General features: G+C 46.3%; 1 protein-coding gene and 1 pseudogene across 3 annotated transcripts in view; both read left to right on the forward strand.

Moving 5' to 3' along the window:
* The window catches only part of RIN2 (Ras and Rab interactor 2), a 219,763-nt gene that overhangs the window by 123,364 nt on the left and 76,921 nt on the right, over positions 1–19,478 (forward strand). The window lies entirely within an intron of this gene.
* Positions 1,291–18,202, forward strand: LOC132593442 (short coiled-coil protein-like; annotated as a pseudogene).

Consider the following 19,478-nt stretch of genomic DNA (forward strand, 5'->3'; position numbering starts at 1 on the left):
GAGGCACAAGAGGGGCCCCTCAAGCCCCCAGTGGACCAGGCTCCTGACTCCTCTTTGGTTCCTGGATTCTGTCTTACGCTGAGATATTCATTTCCTCCTGGTGGACAGGGTGGACCCAAACCCCCCTTCTCCCAAGGCACCGCCTACATCAGCCTAAATATTGGATCGTCCGTAATCACCACCTTATGCTCAGGAAATGCAGTGGGGCTGAATCTCACCTAGTAGTTAGGTTTTGAAGTCCCAGCAAAAGGAGAAAATTGAATAGAGTCCAAATTGCCTTTGAAAATTCCTGAGGAATTTGTTGGACCCAATACTACCTACTGTTAGGTCCAATGTAGCCAGTTTTTCCTGCAGTCCTGGGAAAAATCTTTTTTTTTTTTTTTAAGTTGTATAACAGGTAAAGTAGTTAACTTGTATTTCTGGGCCATGTCCTATGAAAGAATCCATCAGACAAGAGGTGAGAGGCTGCCTGAACCCACTGAGGGCAAGTCTGCTTCTCTCCTGAGTCAAATGCCCTTGAGGAAAACATGTGGAAGTGGCTGGAACTATATAACTTGGTGTTGTCTTTTTTTTTTTTTTTTTCTGCAGAGCTTAAATTGTTTCGTTTATTCATTAGATTGTCCAAGTGGATGATCTAGTTACCTTATACTTCTTTCTCTCTTCTTTATAGACGTTGTTACTCTTTACTATGGCTATTTCATAGTTATTATGGAATAATAATATCATTCATTATTATAATATTAGATAAATAATATTGTTAGTTATTATGAATTATTCCACAATTTAGGCATGCAGTTACCCATAGGATGAAGACAACTGCCCCTTGGACATTTCATACTGACTCCTTGGAGGTTCGTTGTAAAAATGGTTACCAGGGTAGCCCTCGGTCGCTGAGATGGGCTGTCCCTCCGCACAGCCCTGGACCCACTGGCTCTTCGTTTACTCGTCATGCTTTTTTTTGACTCACCTTGATGGAGCACCTGTGATCAGCCAGGCTCTGTTCTAGGCACCAGGGAGAGAAAAGCCAGAAGCCATCCCACTTCATGGGGCTTTCAGTCTGGTACCAAAGAAGGATATTGCTCAAATATAATATTAAACCCATAATAACGAATTATAAGAGAAAACAATGCTTCGTGAAAGAAGTTAGAGGGACTCTGAGGACAGATGACCTGAGTGGGGCCCCAGCGCAGTCTTTGCTAGGAAGTGGCCTCTGCTGTAGAGCCGGGGGTGAATCTAGGGACTCAGTGAACCTCTTGTGTCCCTGCAGGGCTGCCCTCCACCACACCAGCGATGCCCTACATCCAGGTAGGACCACTTCATAAGGTGGGGATTCGTGGTTACATTCTTGGCTCACAGCTGGATTCCACATGTTCATTATCCCTTTCTTGATTATTAGGGCTCACGTGATTTTGTGCAAAGCGTGGGTCATTGAAAGACAATCAGCAGACCTCTTTTGCAGCGTCATCTTCCCCTATCCTGTGTGTGCTTTTAAGCCAGAGCTGATAACCACGAGCAGCGAGCCTTGATTTGTGGTTTCGCATCTGTCCTGGCTCCTGGAAGTGACCCAGATGAGTTGCAGGACGCAAGGGTCTTGGGTAAGGTGGATGGTCTGAGCATTCTGGTGTAATTGACAAAGCCCCGGGGTTGTGGTGCTCGTGGAGTCTCTTCCTGGAAGCCTGGCCACAGAAATCCTGTGCCGGACAAACACATGGTCCACAGCCCTTCCCAGCATCATTGCTAATGTTCCTCAACCACCCGTGAGAAAAGTGTCTTCCTGCCCTGCAAGGTCTCTGTGAAAACATGTGGAGGCAGACAGGTGATGCCCCAGACAAGGCAGCAAAGTTATCTGCACCTAGTCATAGATGTGGACACAGAGAGCTGTCAGATTGCAAGGCTGTGTTGTGTGAAAGAGACAGTAAGAAAGGCGTCATCTGGGCTGGAAGAGTTCTAAGTGGTCCTGGCTGAGGGCCGAGAAACTCAGCATCATCTTGGAACCCTCCTTTTCCTGGATTGCCTGGCTTCCAAAGCCACCCCTCCCCAACCCCATCCAGGCGCCCAGTGCTGGCAGATCCCCCTCGAGTCTTCAGGATCCACCCCTCCTTCCCTTCCCTACATCCAACTCCCTGCTTAGGGTCTCGTTCTTCCCTTTGCGGGCACTGCAGATGATGCCCGGAATCCATCTGCACCACCTCTGAATGTGGTTGGTTGGTTGTTTCTTGTCAATCATTCCATCCATCTGAGTTGCCTGCTTGCAGACCCCGGCTCCGTGCTGCACCCTGGACCAGGTCTGTACTCTTCACCTTGACATTCGAGGACTTTCAGATGGTGCTTCCACCTTCTCCCAGCTCTTTCTCCACCGGTCTTGTCCCTGTGCCCTCACGGGTCTGCCTCTGTAGCCCAAACCTGCTGTGTCCCTCCCTCCTCCTGCCCACCTTCCACCCCTCCCCATCAGGCTCCCAGCTGCCCTTCCAAGCTGGTGTCAACCCCCTTTATCCATTGACAACGGAGCTCATGTGGGCTGAGCGGGTGTCTGCCTGGTGGTAGAAATGTCACGTAGGCCTAGCCGTGGCTCTGGCGTAGTGCCAGGAAGTCATCCTCAATTCACAGCTCGAGCACTGCCATGAGAGATTCGTTCTGTCTTTCGTCGCCATGTCCGTGACCCCGAGGGGGATCCTCTTGGAGCAGAGAATGGTGCGGGAAGAGGACTGGTGTGATTGCCCCCCTGAGCAGTTCTACATATACCTATACCATTCTTTTTTAGATTCTTTTCCCATATAGGTCATTACTGAGTATTGAGTAGAGTTCCCTGTGCTATACAGTAGGTTCTTATTAGTTATCTATTCTATATATAGTAGTGTGTATATGTCAATCCCAATTTCCCAATTTATCCCTTCCCCCCCCTTTCCCCCCGGTAACCACAAGTTTGTTTTCTACATCTGTGACTCAACTTCTGTTTTGTAAATAGGTTTGTTTGTACCATTTCTTTAGATTCCACATATAAGCAATATCATATGATATTTGTCTTTCTCTGTCTGACTTATTTCACTCAGTATGACAATCTCTAGGTCCATCCACCTTGCCGCAAATGGCATTATCTTGTTCTTTTTTATGGCTGAGTAATATTCCATTGTATATATATACCACATCTTCTTTATCCGTTCCTCTGTCGATAGACATTTAGGTTGCTTCCATGTCCTGGCTATTGTAAATAGTGCTGCAATGAACATTGGGGTGCATGTGTCTTTTTGAATTATGGTTTTCTCTGGGTATATGCCCAGTAGTGGGATTGCTGGGGTCATATGGTAGTTCTATTTTTATTTTTTTAAGGAATCTCCATACTGTTCTCCATAGTGGCTGCACCAGTTTACATTCCCACCAATAGTGTAGGAGGGTTCCCTTTTCTCCACACCCTCTCCAGCATTTACTGTTTGTAGATTTTTTTTGATGATGGCCATTCTGACCGGTGTGAGGTGATACCTCATTGTAGTTTTGATTTGCATTTCTCTAATAATTAATGATGTTGAGCATCTTTTCATGTGCCCCTTGGCCATCTGTATGTCTTCTTTGGAGAAATGTCTATTTAGATCTTCTGCCCATTTTTTCATTGGGTTGTTTGCTGTTTTGTTATAGAGCTTCATGAGATGTTTCTATGTTTTGGAGATTAATCCATTGTTGGTCGCTTCATTTGTAAATATTTTCTCCCATTCTGTGGTTTGTCTTTTCATTTCGTTGATGGTTTCCTTTGCTGTGCAAAAACTTTTAATTCGGTCCCATTTTATTTTTGTTTTTATTTTCATTACTCTAGGAGGTGGATCAAAAAGATCTTGCTGCGATCTATGTCAGAGAGTGTTTTGCTAATTCGTCATAATAATATTGCAAAGCATACCTGACATCAGTATTCAGTGTGTCTTTTCTTTCTTCCTAGATGCTTACACCTGGAGAGGCCTTAGAGGAGTGCTGCCCCATAGAAATACAAAGTGAACTGCAGATGTCATTTTAAATGTTCTAGTAGAACATTAAGAAAACAAAGGAGCGACATTGATTTTTAATAATATATTTTATTTAACTTAGTATATCTAAAATATTGTCATGTCAACATGTAACAATATAAAAATATTAATTGGATATTTTACATTTTATTTTAGCACCACGCCTTTGAAATCCAGTGTGTATTTTACACCGAGTGCATCTTGATTCAGGCTAGCAGCATTTCAAAGGTTCCACAGCCACACGTGGCAGGTGGCTTCCGTATTGGAGAGTGAAGGCTTATGTTTTGTGGACTCTATACCTCCTCCTTTCACAGATAGTGAAACTAAGACCCAGGGAGGTTGGAGTGCCAGGGGCTGGTTATTAGTCCCCAGCAGGGGTGGGAATTGCACCTGGCCTGACTTTCTCATGTGGCACCCCCATCCCACGTAGCCTTCCTGACGGTTCCACTCTGGTCGCTTCACCCTTCTCCAGAGAGATCCCCCAGGAAACTCCATCTGAAGAGGTCATGGGGACAGTGGCCTCTTTCTGGAGCATTGGTTGGCTTTTTTTTTGGACACACATGCATATCTTTCACCATCTGCTCCAAATGCTTCCAGGACACAGGCCGCACACCCTGCACCCCTACCCCCACCCAGGGCCTGACTTTCTAGGAATGCCCTGAACATTTTGGACAGCGGTTCCTGTTCGTGTTTCCAAAAACAGTGGATTTCATGGTTTTAGAGGGTAGTTTCCCAGCACATGTTGGCCATCCATTTCTGATATTAAATGTTGCGTGTTAGGCCACAACACGTTCTCACTTGCTTCTGCCTTTTAAACATCGGGAGTGAAATAGATTCCCCCAGGTCCCCTCAACCACGTTATTTCCACAGGCTTACTTGTAACTCTGAGTTTTTATAATTAGGAGGATACCAAGGAAGAAGATGTAGGTTTGAAGGACTCTTGTTTCAATGTATGATTTTCGAAAAATTAAATCATGCAATATAAAATGAACACCTCACACAGTATAAAAGGAACATCTGTCAAAGCTTTATTCAAACCATGCATGAATCCAGGAGGCCAGTGTAAGGCTGGTTCAAATAACACTTGGACAGATGATGTATTTGTAGTTGACTTAAAAAGTCATTCTGTAATGAGTTTGCTAAGTTCAAGTCAAAACTGGTAGTAGTACTACAGGGCAATAAAACTGTGTCCTTTGGGGTAATCTTTTTTTTTTCTGAACCGAAATCTGCAGGCTGACTTGTATCTTCACAGTGCCTGAGTCCTTCATTAACAGCACAGAGCAAAGTCAAACACAGGTGCACCCCTTAGATAATTAAATAATCTTTAGGTGACCTAGTTAAACAGTGCCAGAGCATGACAATGAAAGGATGTACTCCCTGTGGGTTCTTATTAACATAGAAACTCCCAGGCCCGTCTCATATCCATAAATCAGAACCTCCAAGGGAGGGAACGGAAGCCTCTGGCATTAACAAGGGCCCTGGTGATTCCTGTTTTTGGAGCCACCAGAAGACACCGATTCACCAGGTAAACCTGTCAAGGTGAGATGCCCGAGTCTGTGTCTCTGCATTTGCCTGCATTTTAGGAAGTAATTGACACGTGAAATGTGGTCCCCGGACAGACGGGCAGTGTCGGCATCACCCGGAGTTTGTTACCGAGGCAGCCTCGACTAGTGGTTCTCAAAGTGTGATGCCAGCTCCCCGCGTCAGCTTACCTGGAGACGTCTTAGAAATGCAGGTTCTTGGATTGTGGAATGTGGGAATCAGATGATGGGGTTGGGGCCCGTGGTCTGCGTTTTAACAGGCTCGCCGGGGGGCGTCAGGCTGGAGAATCACTGCTCTATGTCTTAGATTTGAATGACTAAACAGACTGATAGAAAAAAAACATAGAAATGGCTGCATTCTGGGCTTGTCTCCATGTCCCCGTCTGGAAAATGCAGTGACATCACCTTCCCAGTGGAGTTGTGAGCTCACACATGGTACTTTGATGATTGTGCCCACTCACTCTCTACAAGCCTTGGAATAATTGCCACCGTCTGATAAGATCTTCTGTTTTATTCTGTCTGTGCCCTCACCCCACGCCCATGTTTCATTCACTCTCTCAAGAGCGGCTGCACACAGACACTGAGGCACCTGCCCCAGCCCCTGTAAACCAGAAGCCAAATCGCCCACCAGGCCTCCGACACCTGCCCACCGGTGCTCTGATATTCTCTAAGCTGAGGTTCAGAGACGTGGGCTCCTCCCCTCTCCCGGGAAGGCTTGGGGGAGGTTAATTTTTTAACTCTGTTGTTGGTCTACACGGCTGTTAGCCAAAGGAACCGAAGAACAAACAGAAGCAGCATGTCCTTTGCTGGATGCCTGGCATTTTGGCAACAACTACCATCCTGGTGCCACTTCACATGCACAGCCCACCTTCCTCCTTATTCAACTACTTTTAAAAATTTATTCTTAGTTTCACACTCTCCCAGGCCTGTTCCAAGAACTTTCAACCCATTGAGTTATTTAATCCTCACACTATCGTTATGCCCATTTTACAGGTGGGAAAACTGAGACCGGGAGAGGTTACAAAACTTGCCCAGGGTCACACCACTTGTCAATTCTGTGGTGGTTCCCTGGTGACTGTACTTCAACTTGGAAGGAATTTTGTAGAGCTGGGACCTAGCACCCTCGGGGCCTTAAATTGTTGACCTTGTGCCTCGTCCAGTGCTGAAATGAGATACTCCTCCCACACGTCTTTCCAGGTTGCAGCCCCTGTATTGGACGCTGGTTAACTAAGATGTGAGCCTGACTCCACTTTCCCTGCTTGTCACCCCCAGCCTGTCCTCTGCTGGCCACTCACAGATATCCCTTTCGGACGACCGCCTCTCAGAGTTTCCTGCCTCAAAAAGTGGGGATTGTTCTTTCTAAAGACACCCAGGAACACAACCTGCATCAGAGTCAGGGTTTACTAGCTGCTGCAACTGCTGAGAACATACTAGAAGAACCCTCAAGCAGAGGACTCTCAGCAAGAGGGCACCCAGAGGCGCATAGTATAGGATTTGGGCTAATTCTAAGGAATTAGGTTGCAGAGTGGCAAATAAAAATACCGGACACCAGCTGAATTTGAATTTCAGATATAGCATAAGTACATCCTATGCAATATTGGGGACATACTTACATTAAAATAAGTATTCACTGTTTATCTAAAATTCAGATTTAACTGGGCACCCTGTCTTTCATCTGGCAACCCTGAAGGAGGCTTGGAGTGTCATCAGGAAGTGAGGGCAATCCCGTGATTGGGCAGCACAGTGAGTTTTATCCAGAGGCAGGAGGAATGGAGGGAGTCAAGGCGCCAATGCTAAGAAGCAGCGACGCTGTGTGTCAGAAGAGGGGGCCGTTTAGTCATTTTTGTGGTTTGAGTGTCTGTGTTCTGTCTTGTTTCAGACCTGGCCCCTGGCAGCCTTGTCGAATTGGTGTGTTGACATTCTGTGTGTGTTACTTAAGTTCAGGTGGAAACAGGCCAGTTCTCGTTGAACTTCCCAGTTCGGGGCTTGTTTCCCGAGAAGCTGATGGCTGAAGATGCAGATCCTCCGGGTTCTGGTCCAGGACAGCCAGTCCAGTCTAGGCCGCTGGTTCTCTGGACATACTTTTGGTTGTTATAGCTTGGGTGGGTGTGCAGCTGGCGGGCTTCCTATCACACACAGGCAGCCCCCAGAACAAAGAATCATCTGACCCTAAATTTCCACTGTGCTGAAGTTGAAAACTCCTGGTCTGCAATGTCAATTAGGAAATAACCCATTCCTGGGGTTTCTCTATCTCTGGGGCAGGTCTTCCAGAAGTAAAGAAAGCAAGGAAAGTGTGAGTGTAGTTAGCGCCCACTGTTCTGGCCATTAATAGTAGGTGTTCAGTAAATATGCTGAATGAATGAAAAAGCGTGTAATGCATGTATGTGTGTATTACCCATATATCGTTCATTTCTTCAACCTGTATTGATTCAGCACCTATGGTGGCAGGACCAGCCCTGGGCACTGAGTGTGCGGTGATGGGGAAGCAGATAACGATCAGAGAAACTTGAGCTTGAAGGACAGACAGGTAGGAAGGCCTGAGGGGGGAGGGCTCGTTGAGGAGGTGGTGTTTAAGCTGAACCCCGCAGGAGAGAAAGAGGCAGGGAGAAAATTATTCCCAGACAAGGGGGAAGCACACAAGCCGGGGAGCAGGGCCTGAGACTCTGAAAGAACGGGGTGGCCAGTGTCTGGGTGGTGGGAGACGGGGGTGGGCATGAGGTAAGGGCCCGGTGCGGGGGGAGTAGCCAGGGCCATCGTGCTGACTGGGTGAGGACCTGGGAATCATTCTTAGTGCAGTGAAGCCATGAGCATTTGGGGGAGAGGGAGTGACATGATCCAACACGAGCAGCCCTCGGAAAGCTTGGCAACAGCACCCTGTCTTTAATCCATCAACCAAGAAAACCAGAGTGCAATTCACATCTTCCCTGGCCCCCACCCCTCATAGGGTGCAGAGTGGGCCTCCCACCCAGCACAGCTCAGCTTGCTGGTCAACCCATCCGTGTCCCCGTGCCTGGCCGCTCCCTCCAGAAACATCCCTTCTCCCCTCTCCCAAAATGCCTCCCGAGTCTCCCCATCACCTCCGGTTCACTCTGCCTCACCCTCCACCTTCTCATCTTTATTGCGCATGTCATCTTGGCCCGTCTGGAGCCGTGGACTTCGTGTTTTCCTTCTCTGAACCTTCTCAGAATCGGCCCTGGGAACGCTGAACCAGAGCCACTTGAAGGCAAGGCGTTTAGGAATGTTGTGAGGTCTCGGTGTGTATTTGTTGCTCAGGCCCGCCCCAGAGTTTTTGAAATAACTTCTCTACCTGAAATATGCGGAGTAGACCGGAGGGCAGACACCCAGGCAACCGGACAGTCACTTAGGGCAGAGTCAGCAAACTGCCACGCTCAGGCCAGACCCGGCCAGCACCTGTCTCCATGGTGGGGACACAGACACACCTGGTCACTGAGGTGTTGTGCACGGCTGCTTCCATCCCACGGTGGTGGAACCAAGTTGCTCCAGAGACCATACGGCCTCTGGAGCTTAACATATTGACCCTCTGGCCCTCTGTAGGAAGAGTTTGCTGAGCCCTGACTTGGGAGATAATTGCATTTTGAAACTGAATTCTCAAAGGCAATCTGAGTGTGGGTAGCAGCGCCTCCAGTTTACAGATGAACACATGACAGGGCCACTAAGGGCCTGGTCTCCAAGGGCGTGGCCCATGCGCTTTCCCGAACCACATTCTCTGCCTCCTATAGATCATCAGAAGTAGCCAGAGTGAATATACCAGAGCTCTCGACCCCTGGTGCCTACAGGGGCCAGGCGCATAACCTAAACCAGTCGAGCCCTCCCAGGTGCAAGTTGGTAATTGAGCACTGACCTTTGGCCTCAGTATTGGCGAACAGTAGGGAGTGGTGGGGACTGAGGCAAACCAGAAGCAGATATCCCGTATAAAGAGGTCAGCATCACCACGGCCCAGAGTTTTTCAGTTTCAAGAAGCTAGAAACCTAGATTTTTATGGAAACCTCTTGATTTTTTTGTAGGAAACATCATATGTTTAAATGCTGAAACCATTTTAGTTATAAAAGACGGGACAAGCCCACGTGGGGCGAGTCAGACAAAACATAGCTGAGTGTGTCCTGAGGCCTCCAAGGACCTCTGATATATGACATCCACGTTGGAGGGACTGTCAAAGCCGTCCTCGGGAAGGGCGGGTCCCTAACGAGATGCCAGGCAGCTGGGAGTTGCCCTGGGCTCTAACCAGGGGAGCTTCCGTACCAGCCTTTAGCCCTGGCTTCTGGGCAAGCCTTCAGCTGGGCATGAGAGCAGCTTCAGACTCCACTTATCCGCAGAGGAAAGGAAATGCCCAGGAGCCAAAAAGGAGACAGATGCAGGAAGGCTGAGCTCAGGATGTCCTGGGGAGCCCCAGGGTCTGAGATGAAGCTGGTAAGTTCATCCTGGGGACAGCCAACAGGAGCTTCCCAGGGGTGCACATGTGAGCCTTCTCCACTGTAGCAAAGCCCAGTATTACCTTCAGTGCCTCAAAGATGTGCATCCTTACACAAAAGAAAAGACTCGTGGGAAGGTCATGGCTCTACAGGTCTAAGAACCCTGTCTGCCAAGCCCTGTTGCTCCGTTACCACCTGCTTGATGTGGGACAAACTGTCCAAACCTCAGTTTCCTCATCTGTGAAATAGGGTTACGAAAAGCCCCAGACCTATCACACCAGGATGATGTGAGCATTAAATAAATGACATGATGGGTGGTACCCATTAAGTGGTAGCTGCCATTGGCTGAAGCTGGTTGACAAAGCATAGTTCTTTACCTGTCCTGTGACACGTGACGTGGATGTCCTGAGACTTCCCCAGTTAGGACAGCTTCTGTCTGTCCTTCACCCGTCACATCCATAGAGCTACCGCCTCAAGGCCTGACAAGACTCATCTAAGAAGCGTCACGTTATGTTCTGTCCATAAGAGCTTCAGAAAGACTTTGGACATCAGAGAGAGGGGGAGACTAACCCACTGGTAACTAGAATCATGGTGCGGAAGGAATCTCTCATCGCGGGGCATACAAGTGAATGAGAGTTGGGGATAATTCGAGGAGCGCAAAGACATCATCATTTATAACTAAGGCTTCAAGTTCAAAAGTTCAGAGTTTTTCAGAATCAGACTGGAGAGAGAGAAATGACTGCCAGGCCGAAGAAGGTAACACTTCATTTCCATTCGGAGAGATGCGTGGTCATTTGATGAGCATCTCCTGTTTGAAGGAGCTGTATTTCGGGCTTGAGTGGCGGAATAATATCCCCACAGGGAACACTAGGCCTGCTCTCAAGTTTTTGCTAGTAATCTACTAAAGGACGTAAAACACCTGTCCCCAGTGCAGCCCATTTCATAATCTCCCCCCGAGCCCCCCTCCCTGTCTCCTTCACCCCTGCCACTCGCCCTACGGTGCTTTCCTGCCCTACCCCAAGACCACACTAAATGCCTTTAGAGTTTCCCAAAGCCTGAAAAATTCTGTCCCACCACCACCATTTGTATATAATTTAAAATATTTTTTTATCTTTCCCACGTGGCACGCAAGTTAACTATATGATGAAATTAAAATGCTTCCTTCCTGGAAACGTTTGACAGCCAAGTGCTGGGCTCAGCCGCCTCCACCCACCACCGGCTGGGGCTCTTACGGCCACAGATGTGCGGGCACCTTCCCTATGCTGGTTCCCATTCATCCCCCCACCAAGTGATCATCACCCCTTTTACAGATGAGAAGACTGAGGCTCAGGGAGGTTACGGTCTCCCCCCACGGGTCCCCCAGGCGGCAGGAGCCCAAGCTGGCCTTCCAACCGGGGCTGTGTGGTTCTGGGGCTCATCAGGAAGCTCAGCGGGTCTGCCTGGGGACCCCTGAACCTTGGCTCGCCAGGGGACTAAGCGGGAGCCCCGGTGAAGGGGCTCAGCTCGGTGTGGTCAGGGTGCCCAGGGGCCATGGCACAACCAGGCCTTGGAGCCCAGTGGCCTGTGCAGGAAGAGGTGTGTCGGCCACACTTCCTCTGACTAGGGGTCCAAGCATACTTAGACGCAGATTTTGAGGGTGAGGAACAGAGCTGCCTGAACTTTCCAAGCAGAGATTTCCCAGCAAGAAGAGTGTGCAAAGTGAGCTTTGAAGATGAGCTGGGAGAAATTAGGGAAGTGATTCCTGGCAGCCTGTTTTGTTTTTGGGGTTTTTTTCATCTTTACTGGCATATGATTGCTTTACAGTGTTGTGTTAGTTTCTGCTGTATAACAAAGTGAATCAGCTATACATATACATATATCCCCATATCCCCTCCCTCCTGCGTCTCCCTCCCACCCTCCCTATCCCACCCCTCTAGGTGGTCACAAAGCACCGAGCTGATCTCCCTGTGCTATGCGGCTGCTTCCCACTAGCTACCTATTTTACATTTGGTAGTGTATATATGTCAGTGCTACTCTCTCACTTCGTCCCAGCTTACCCTTCCCCCTGTGTCCTCAAGTCCATTCTCTACATCTGGCAGCCTGGTTTTCATTCTTAAGTACGTTGTTTTAATTCCCCCCCACGCCGCCCCGGGGGTAGGGGGTGAGGGTTTTGAGTGATATCATTTCAAATTTACAGCAGAGTTGTGACAATGGCACAGAGGATTCTTTGTATTATATACTATCATGTATGCTATATAATATCACATATACATGCTATACAATTTCAAATCTCCATATAAAGTTGCAAAAAGAGTTCAAGGGCCTTCCGTATGCTCACAGAAGTCATCTGGCCATAGACAAGTTTCTTGTCTGAACCAAAATGCTCAGATCCAAAACCAGGCGAGAGCTTTCGGGCATCGCTTGTAGGCACCAAAGGAAGGCATGTGGGGTTGGACCCAGCTCTCTAGCTCCGGCCCCGACCTCAGGCCTGCAGGTCGATGCACCTGTTGTAAGATCAGCTCTTCCCTCCTGGAGGGTCTCAGCCCAGCCGCCTGGTTCCAGGAGGCTTGTCCAGCATTGGGAAGATTCCCAGTATCCTGGGCTGGGCTGGTCACTCCTAACCATCTTGGTGTGTGAACATCAGGCTGTTCTCCATCCTGAGTGTTTGTTGTCATCAGGAGACAGGAGACGCCGAGGTGTAGGGACACATGGCCGCGGGGGCTGCATTTTATCCCGGCATCAAGAGGCCCTGGGTCCGTAGGTGTGGAATCGGTGGACAGGCTCTCCAGAGGTCACATCTCGGACCCTCTGGGGCTTCGCTTCAGACGACCGTTACCTTCTTAGGGGACCCCAGGGTTTAGAAGCTGGAGCGGGGCCATTGTAGCTTATTTCCTCCAAAGACAGTCCCTGTAGCATAGATCTGTAAAAAAGACAAAACAAAAAACTCTGAAGCCCTGTTTTCTGACTTTTGTGGATTCTGGTTTTTAACTGTGGTAAAACATACCTAAAATTTACCGTTTTAGCCATATTTAAGTGTGCATTTCTTTTGCCTTAAGTACATTCACATTATTGTGCCCCCGTCCCAACCATCCATCTTCAGAACCTTTACATCTTCCCAAACTGAAACTCCGTACCCATGAAACACTCACTTCTCCTTCCTTTCTCCCCCCCAGCCCCTGGCAGCCACCATTCTACTGCCTGTCTCTATGAACTTGATTATACTCTAGGAACCTCACATCCGTGGAATCGTACAATGTTTGTCCTTTTGTGACTGGCTTATTTCACTCAGCATCATGTCCTCCAGGTTCACCCATGATGGAGCATGTATCAGAATTTCCTTCCTTTTTAAGGCAGAACAGTATTTGATTATGTGTATAAACCGCATCTTGTTTATCCATTCATCTGTTGATGAACATGTTGGCTGCTTCCCCCTTCCACCTATTGTGAGTAATGCAGCTATGAACGTGGGATGGATTCTGCTTCTAAAAGTTTTTTTTTTTGTGGTATGCGGGCCTCTCACTGTTGTGGCCTCTCCTGTTGCGGAGCACAGGCTCCGGACGCGCAGACTCGGCGGCCATGGCTCACGGGCCCAGCCGCTCCGCGGCATGTGGGATCTTCCCGGTCCGGGGCACGAACCCGCGTCCCCTGCGTCGGCAGGCGGACTCTCAACCACTGCACCACCAGGGAAGCCCCTCTAAAAGTTTTTAGTTCTCTTGCCCTGAGTACGGACATTAAAACGTCTCTAATAGAGGAACATCACCCACAAGGTACATGAGCATGAGTGTTGTGGGGAGTGTGTGCTACGGCTGAAGTTAAGCCTGAGTCTCTTGCAAAATGCAGCTCCTGGTGTCTGCCCGCTGGGGCGGGGGCCATGCAGTCTGCTCGGTGAGCAGAGGGGCGGCACTGTGACTTAGGACCAATTAAAGTTGTCCAAGTCACTACCGGCTGTGGCCACTCACCAGGCATGTGTTTCCTGTTACTTTTCTCTGTCTTACCTTTCCGGTCACATTGTAAGCCTTTTTAGGGACAGGGACAATGTCTTCTACATCTTTCAGTGTCCATTGAGCCCAGTTCCCCAAAGGTGGCCGATCTTCAATAAATGTATGTTGACAGTGGCTGTCATTCCAAATCTGCTATCTCCCCGTGCTGTGCATGGACATCTTTGGTGTCCGGATATGCCAAATATGTACTTTCCCACCATCAGAAGGACTTTTCAACAGCTGTTCTCGTGTTTGCAGCTGAGCAGCTGAATTGAATTAGTGAATGGAAGTCTTAAAACAATTCGAGTTGATTAACCTATATATATATACATATATATTGGTTTTGTCCTCAGGGCTCTTGGACCCCTAGAACCTTGTTCCACGTCAGCCGAGGAGTTTGTTGAAATGCAGAATCTCAGGCCCTACCCCAGACCTAGGAACCAAGACCTGCGTTTTTGACAGGATCCCCAAGTGATGCGCGTGTGCATCCCAGTTTGGGAAATACTAGTCTGGGGAACATTATTCTGCTAGTTTCATTCTGAATGATAAAGAGGGTTGAAACCCTCTTTATCAAACTTGTCCTGTTTGTGTAGAGGAGAGACGAGGCCAAGCTAGCGCTGGAACGCTGTGCCCCGTTCTGGTCACTTTACGTAAGCAGAGTTGCAGGAATAGTCCCGCGTATACCTGTTACCTGGGAACGTTAGGGAGGGACCAAGGCACCCAGCTGCCTCAGGTAGAGGAGGTAACCTGAGAGGCCTTGCTCTGAATTTATAGCGAAAAGAACCACACTGGTTGGGGTCCCCAGACGCAGGTTCAGAGACAGGTTATGAACACCAGCAGTCTGTTTGGGAGGTGACCACCAGAAGCTCAGGTCGGGGCGTAGGGAGGTGAGACAGAGAAGGGAGAACAGCCACTGGGGCTCAGTCCCGCTGGGGGCCTTGGGGAGACTGTATAGTGAGCATCAGAACTGTCCCTCCTGGGTGAGGGGAAGCTGGGGTATCCGTGCATGGAGCCCCTCCTGCTCTGACCTCATCCGCCCACAGAGCATCTACAGCCTTGGGCAGAGGCGTCCACGTGCTTGCAGTGGAGCCTGAGGGAGCAGCGACCCCGGGAGGTACGGACGGGGTGCTGCCTGTATCCCATCTGAAGTTCTGGGGTGCCTCGGCCGACATCTACATCAGAGCTCCAGGTCCTGATTAGAAACAAAGCGTTTGCATTTTAGTCAGTTTCAAAGCCTCAATGATTCATTGCCTGCCAGTTACTAATCATCTTCACAAGACTGAAAATGACCAGACTTTACATTGTCTTACAATCCAAAGTCCCTTTTCATAATCCCTCTGCTTTCTTCCTTCCCTAAATTAAATATATGTGCTCAGAGGATGTTGTCATACTCAACTTACAGAAAAAAACATTTTTGATGATCGATTCTAAATTTTTCATCTTCATGTTGCAAGTTGGAGATTCATGTCTCCTCTCCTGTTACTTTCCCCTTGAATCCTTACTCCATTTCTCTTTTTAAAAAAAAAATTAAAATTGAAATTCCAAATACGGCAGTTACTATTCCTAGGGGCCATGTCAGCATCTCCTCAAGTCAGCATTTCCTTAAGAGTTTCTGTAGAACACTGCTCCTCGGAAAGTGTCCTCAACAGAGTCTTAACGATCAGAAGGGCTTATAAGGGGAATCTAAAAAACTAATAAGACACATGAACTTATTTATAAAACAGAAACAGACTCACAGACTTAGAGAATGAACTTACGGTTACCAGTGGGGGGAGAGTTGGGGGATGGATAGATTGGGAGTTTGAGATTGATATATACACACCACTATATATAAAATAGATAACTAATAAGGACCTACTGTATAGCACAGGGAACTCTACTCAGTACTCTGTAATGGACTATATGAGAAAATATCTAAAAAAAGAGAGGATATATGTATATGTATAACTCACTCACTTTGCTGTACACCTGAAACTAACAAAACATTGTTAATCAACTATACTCCAATATAAAATAATAATTAAAAGAAAAAAAAGATCAAGAAGGCTGTGGAATCCTACACACTCTGTTCTCTTCCTGGAGACCCTCACTTACACCGGCTTCTTAAAAGGTTCTGAGGAGTCCACGTGAACTTGTTTAATTGAATGTTTAACCCAGTTTCATTGGCTATTTCCAATGTTACTGGAGCAGTAACTCTTGTTTTGAAATCATGCCTGTTCACATCCCACACTGCTAGTGTTGGGTGAAAACATTTGAAGAAATGCCACTTGAAACACTCTCAGTGCATTTGAAATTAGTAGCACTGGGGTGGGCTGAGCAGAGACAGTGGGCACAGGAAAATTACAGCTCCGAGTTTGCACTGCTTTTTGCAGCTAGGAAAAAAAAAGAGAGAGAGAAAACTTCCTTACGTGTAACTGAGGTTTTGGAATGAGGAGTGACTCTGATTCCATGCTGAAGTTAACCCCTGGCCTGTAATTGAGTAGACTTGTCAAAAAAAAAAGGGGGGCTGTGTGGGTGAGGTACAGCTCTGAGTGTCAACCTGGCCTCGAGGGGAGAGGAACATAATTCATTAGCTCAGGCCATGACAAGTGGCAGAGCATCCCATTTCCTTAGTTTTATCAAGGCCTGCACCAACCAAGTGGTATATTGCTGGTACTTCCATTTGGCAACTTTGAGCACCTACTGGCCGACTATCATATTGTCAAACCCAGGAGCTCTGAAGACTGATCTAACTGCTAGGCTGTTAACTCCAGGCTCTGTATGAATTCCACTCGTTGAACTGTTCTTTTACTTCTCTTTTTCCCAAAGAAGATAGCTATTTTTCCTATGGAAAAAAAAAGCTATTGCAGAAAAAATTCTTAACGTAAAGAAGAACGAGAATTTCACCTATATTGTACCCTCTTTAATTGCACCACCTGGAAATGAGCCCTGTGAGAATCTTGATGCTGATGAGTACAGAATTTTGCTTTCTCTGTTTGTAATTCTAGTGTATTATATTAATCCATAGATAAATATATTACATAAATGGGCTCAGAGAATACATACAACTTTTTTCCCCACCGAATAACAGGTCTCTGTATGTATATACTGACATATCAATAAACATATATATGTGTATGTATATATATGACAGAATCACCATTTTAAGGGTTGTATAATATTCCAGTACCTTGCTGTACCACGCTTTTAAGGAGGCCACTGTTATTAGACACTTAGTCCTTTTTCTATTGTTCATGATTATAAATGATGTTCCCAAGAACCTTCTTTAACATATACCTGACTGCTTCTTTGGATCAATTCCTAGAATTGGAAATGCTGAATTCGATAGTTTGCATACTGAGTTGCAGATATATACATTCAGATTGACTTCCAGAAAGAGGGAGTCATTATTTCTCCACCAGGGCTTATTGAAAGCCCTGTGCAGGCAGCTGCTCGGTAGGAAGCTGGAGGTGGTAAAAAGGGAAGTGAATGTGACTTAGATATTTATGCCACTGCATTCCGGAAAGGCTAAGGGGGGCAGCTGGCCGTCACCAAGAGTTTGAGCCAGAAGAGGCGTTAGAAATCCATTGATGTATTGAATGCTTGAGGAAACTGAAGTCCAGAGAGGTTAAGCGACCCACACCCCTCACCCTATACACACACAGGGCCAAGGACCCACAGTCGTCAAGTCTCTCAGAATGGATAGACGTGAAAAACATAATTCTCATACAAATACGTAGTGAGCGTGTGTCAGAGATTGATTTAACTCATTAAGGAGAAAATCAACAAGTTATTAGAGCCAATCATAGATGGCAGAGACTAGCAAATAAAGAGTGGGCCAGTTGGTCCAAGTGTCCAGACCTGAGTTATCCTCTGGGTCCCTCCCCCTGCCGGTGCCTCAAACGGCAGACCATTCACCAAGGATTTTGTATCCAAAGCCCAGAAGTTTTGTTACTGAAGGTAATGAATGCTGACATGGATGCAGTCGATGCTGAAAATCAGGTGGAACTGGAGGAAAAAACATGACTTATTAATCAAGTGTTGGAACTCCAACACACACTTGAAGATCTCTCTGCAAGAGTAGATGCAGTTAAGGAAGAAAATCTGAAGCTAAAATCAGAAAACCAAGTTCTTGGACAGTAGATAGAAAACCTCATGTCAGCTTCTAGTGTTTTTCAAACAACTGACACAAAACGCCAAAGAAAATAAGGGATTGATATCCCTTATGTCTTATGGAATTGCTGCTGACCTTTTTTTCTTTAAAACTTGGATAGATTGCAATAGTTATAGTACTTTTGTTTGTGGCTTCACTGAGTACTTACGAAGATAATGTCAGATCTAAGCAAAATTAAGAGCATAACAGGAGACTTCCATGAGTTTGTGTATTATGTTAGTCTACAAAAATGTGCAGACGTATTGTAGAGACTTTATAATTAGAAATGCATATATTTGTGAAACTTGAAAATGAATGTTATATCAAATTTGCTTTGATCTATAGGTTTAGCATTGTCTTTTATTATAGGCATAGTTAGAGACACAAGAAGATAACCACCGTGTTGTGAAAAAGTGACCAAAATCATGTACTGAACGCACAGCTTTATACACCCTGTCCACCATCGTGTGTCTCTTCTCCATTTGCTTTCTTCCCATTTTCCTTCCCCTAAGGAAAAAATTGGTTTCACATTTGTAAAAAGTAATTTTAGTTAATCATCTAAGAGAGTAGCCCGAACTCTGTTGAAACTTAACCAAAGTAAGATACTTTCTCAGTTCAGGGCTTATTTGTTATATTTAGTAATAAGATAAGATAGTTGGTTTCTGTTTAATCAATTGAAAACGGGGGCTATAAGGATGAAGATTTTTCTTTGAAACTGAATTATCATATTGGGAAGATTTGTCATTAAAAACTTCCTTTGCACAAAATAATCCACTTGATATCTGAAAAGACGAGCTCTGGTTGTGTGTGTGTTTGAAATAGAAAATTTTGAGGAAAACAGAAATAGGGTAGGAGAAGTATTCAATACTTGGTAAGTACTTGTAACCAAGTACTTGGTAAGTACTTGTTTTTAGTCCAGATTTGTGGTATCTCTGGCACAGATTAGATTTGGGGGGGAATATATAAGAAAATGGATTAAGTTTGGCTAACCTTATGTAACCACACCTAGAAGGGAATAAAGTTTGGTCTCAGGTTTATTTGCAGTACCCAGATGATCAACTTTGCAAAGTCCCTTAAAAGTGTTTCAGTATCAGAATCATGAATAAAATGGGAGAGTTTTACATGTATACGAACTGATGCTTTCTCAGTATTTTATCTACTTCTCCCAGAATTTTCTGTAAACCCAGCTACTGGTTTGCAGAGTTTTAGTCATTTAACAGTTTTTTAAAATTTAGTTTGTAAAAAAAAAAAACAAAAAATTAGTTTGTAGATTCCATTTGGTAAAGAAATCAGTATCAGAAGTAATGTTAAAATATTAAATAGGAAGAGAGATCCACTAATATAGTTTATGGTTATTAAATTTAGGCTAATCATAGAATAATCTTAATGTTCGTATTGGTGTAAGATCTGATGACTTTAGCTGTATG

The sequence above is a fragment of the Globicephala melas genome, chromosome 15 (assembly GCF_963455315.2).
Source record: "Globicephala melas chromosome 15, mGloMel1.2, whole genome shotgun sequence".
NCBI classification, from domain to species: domain Eukaryota; kingdom Metazoa; phylum Chordata; class Mammalia; order Artiodactyla; family Delphinidae; genus Globicephala; species Globicephala melas.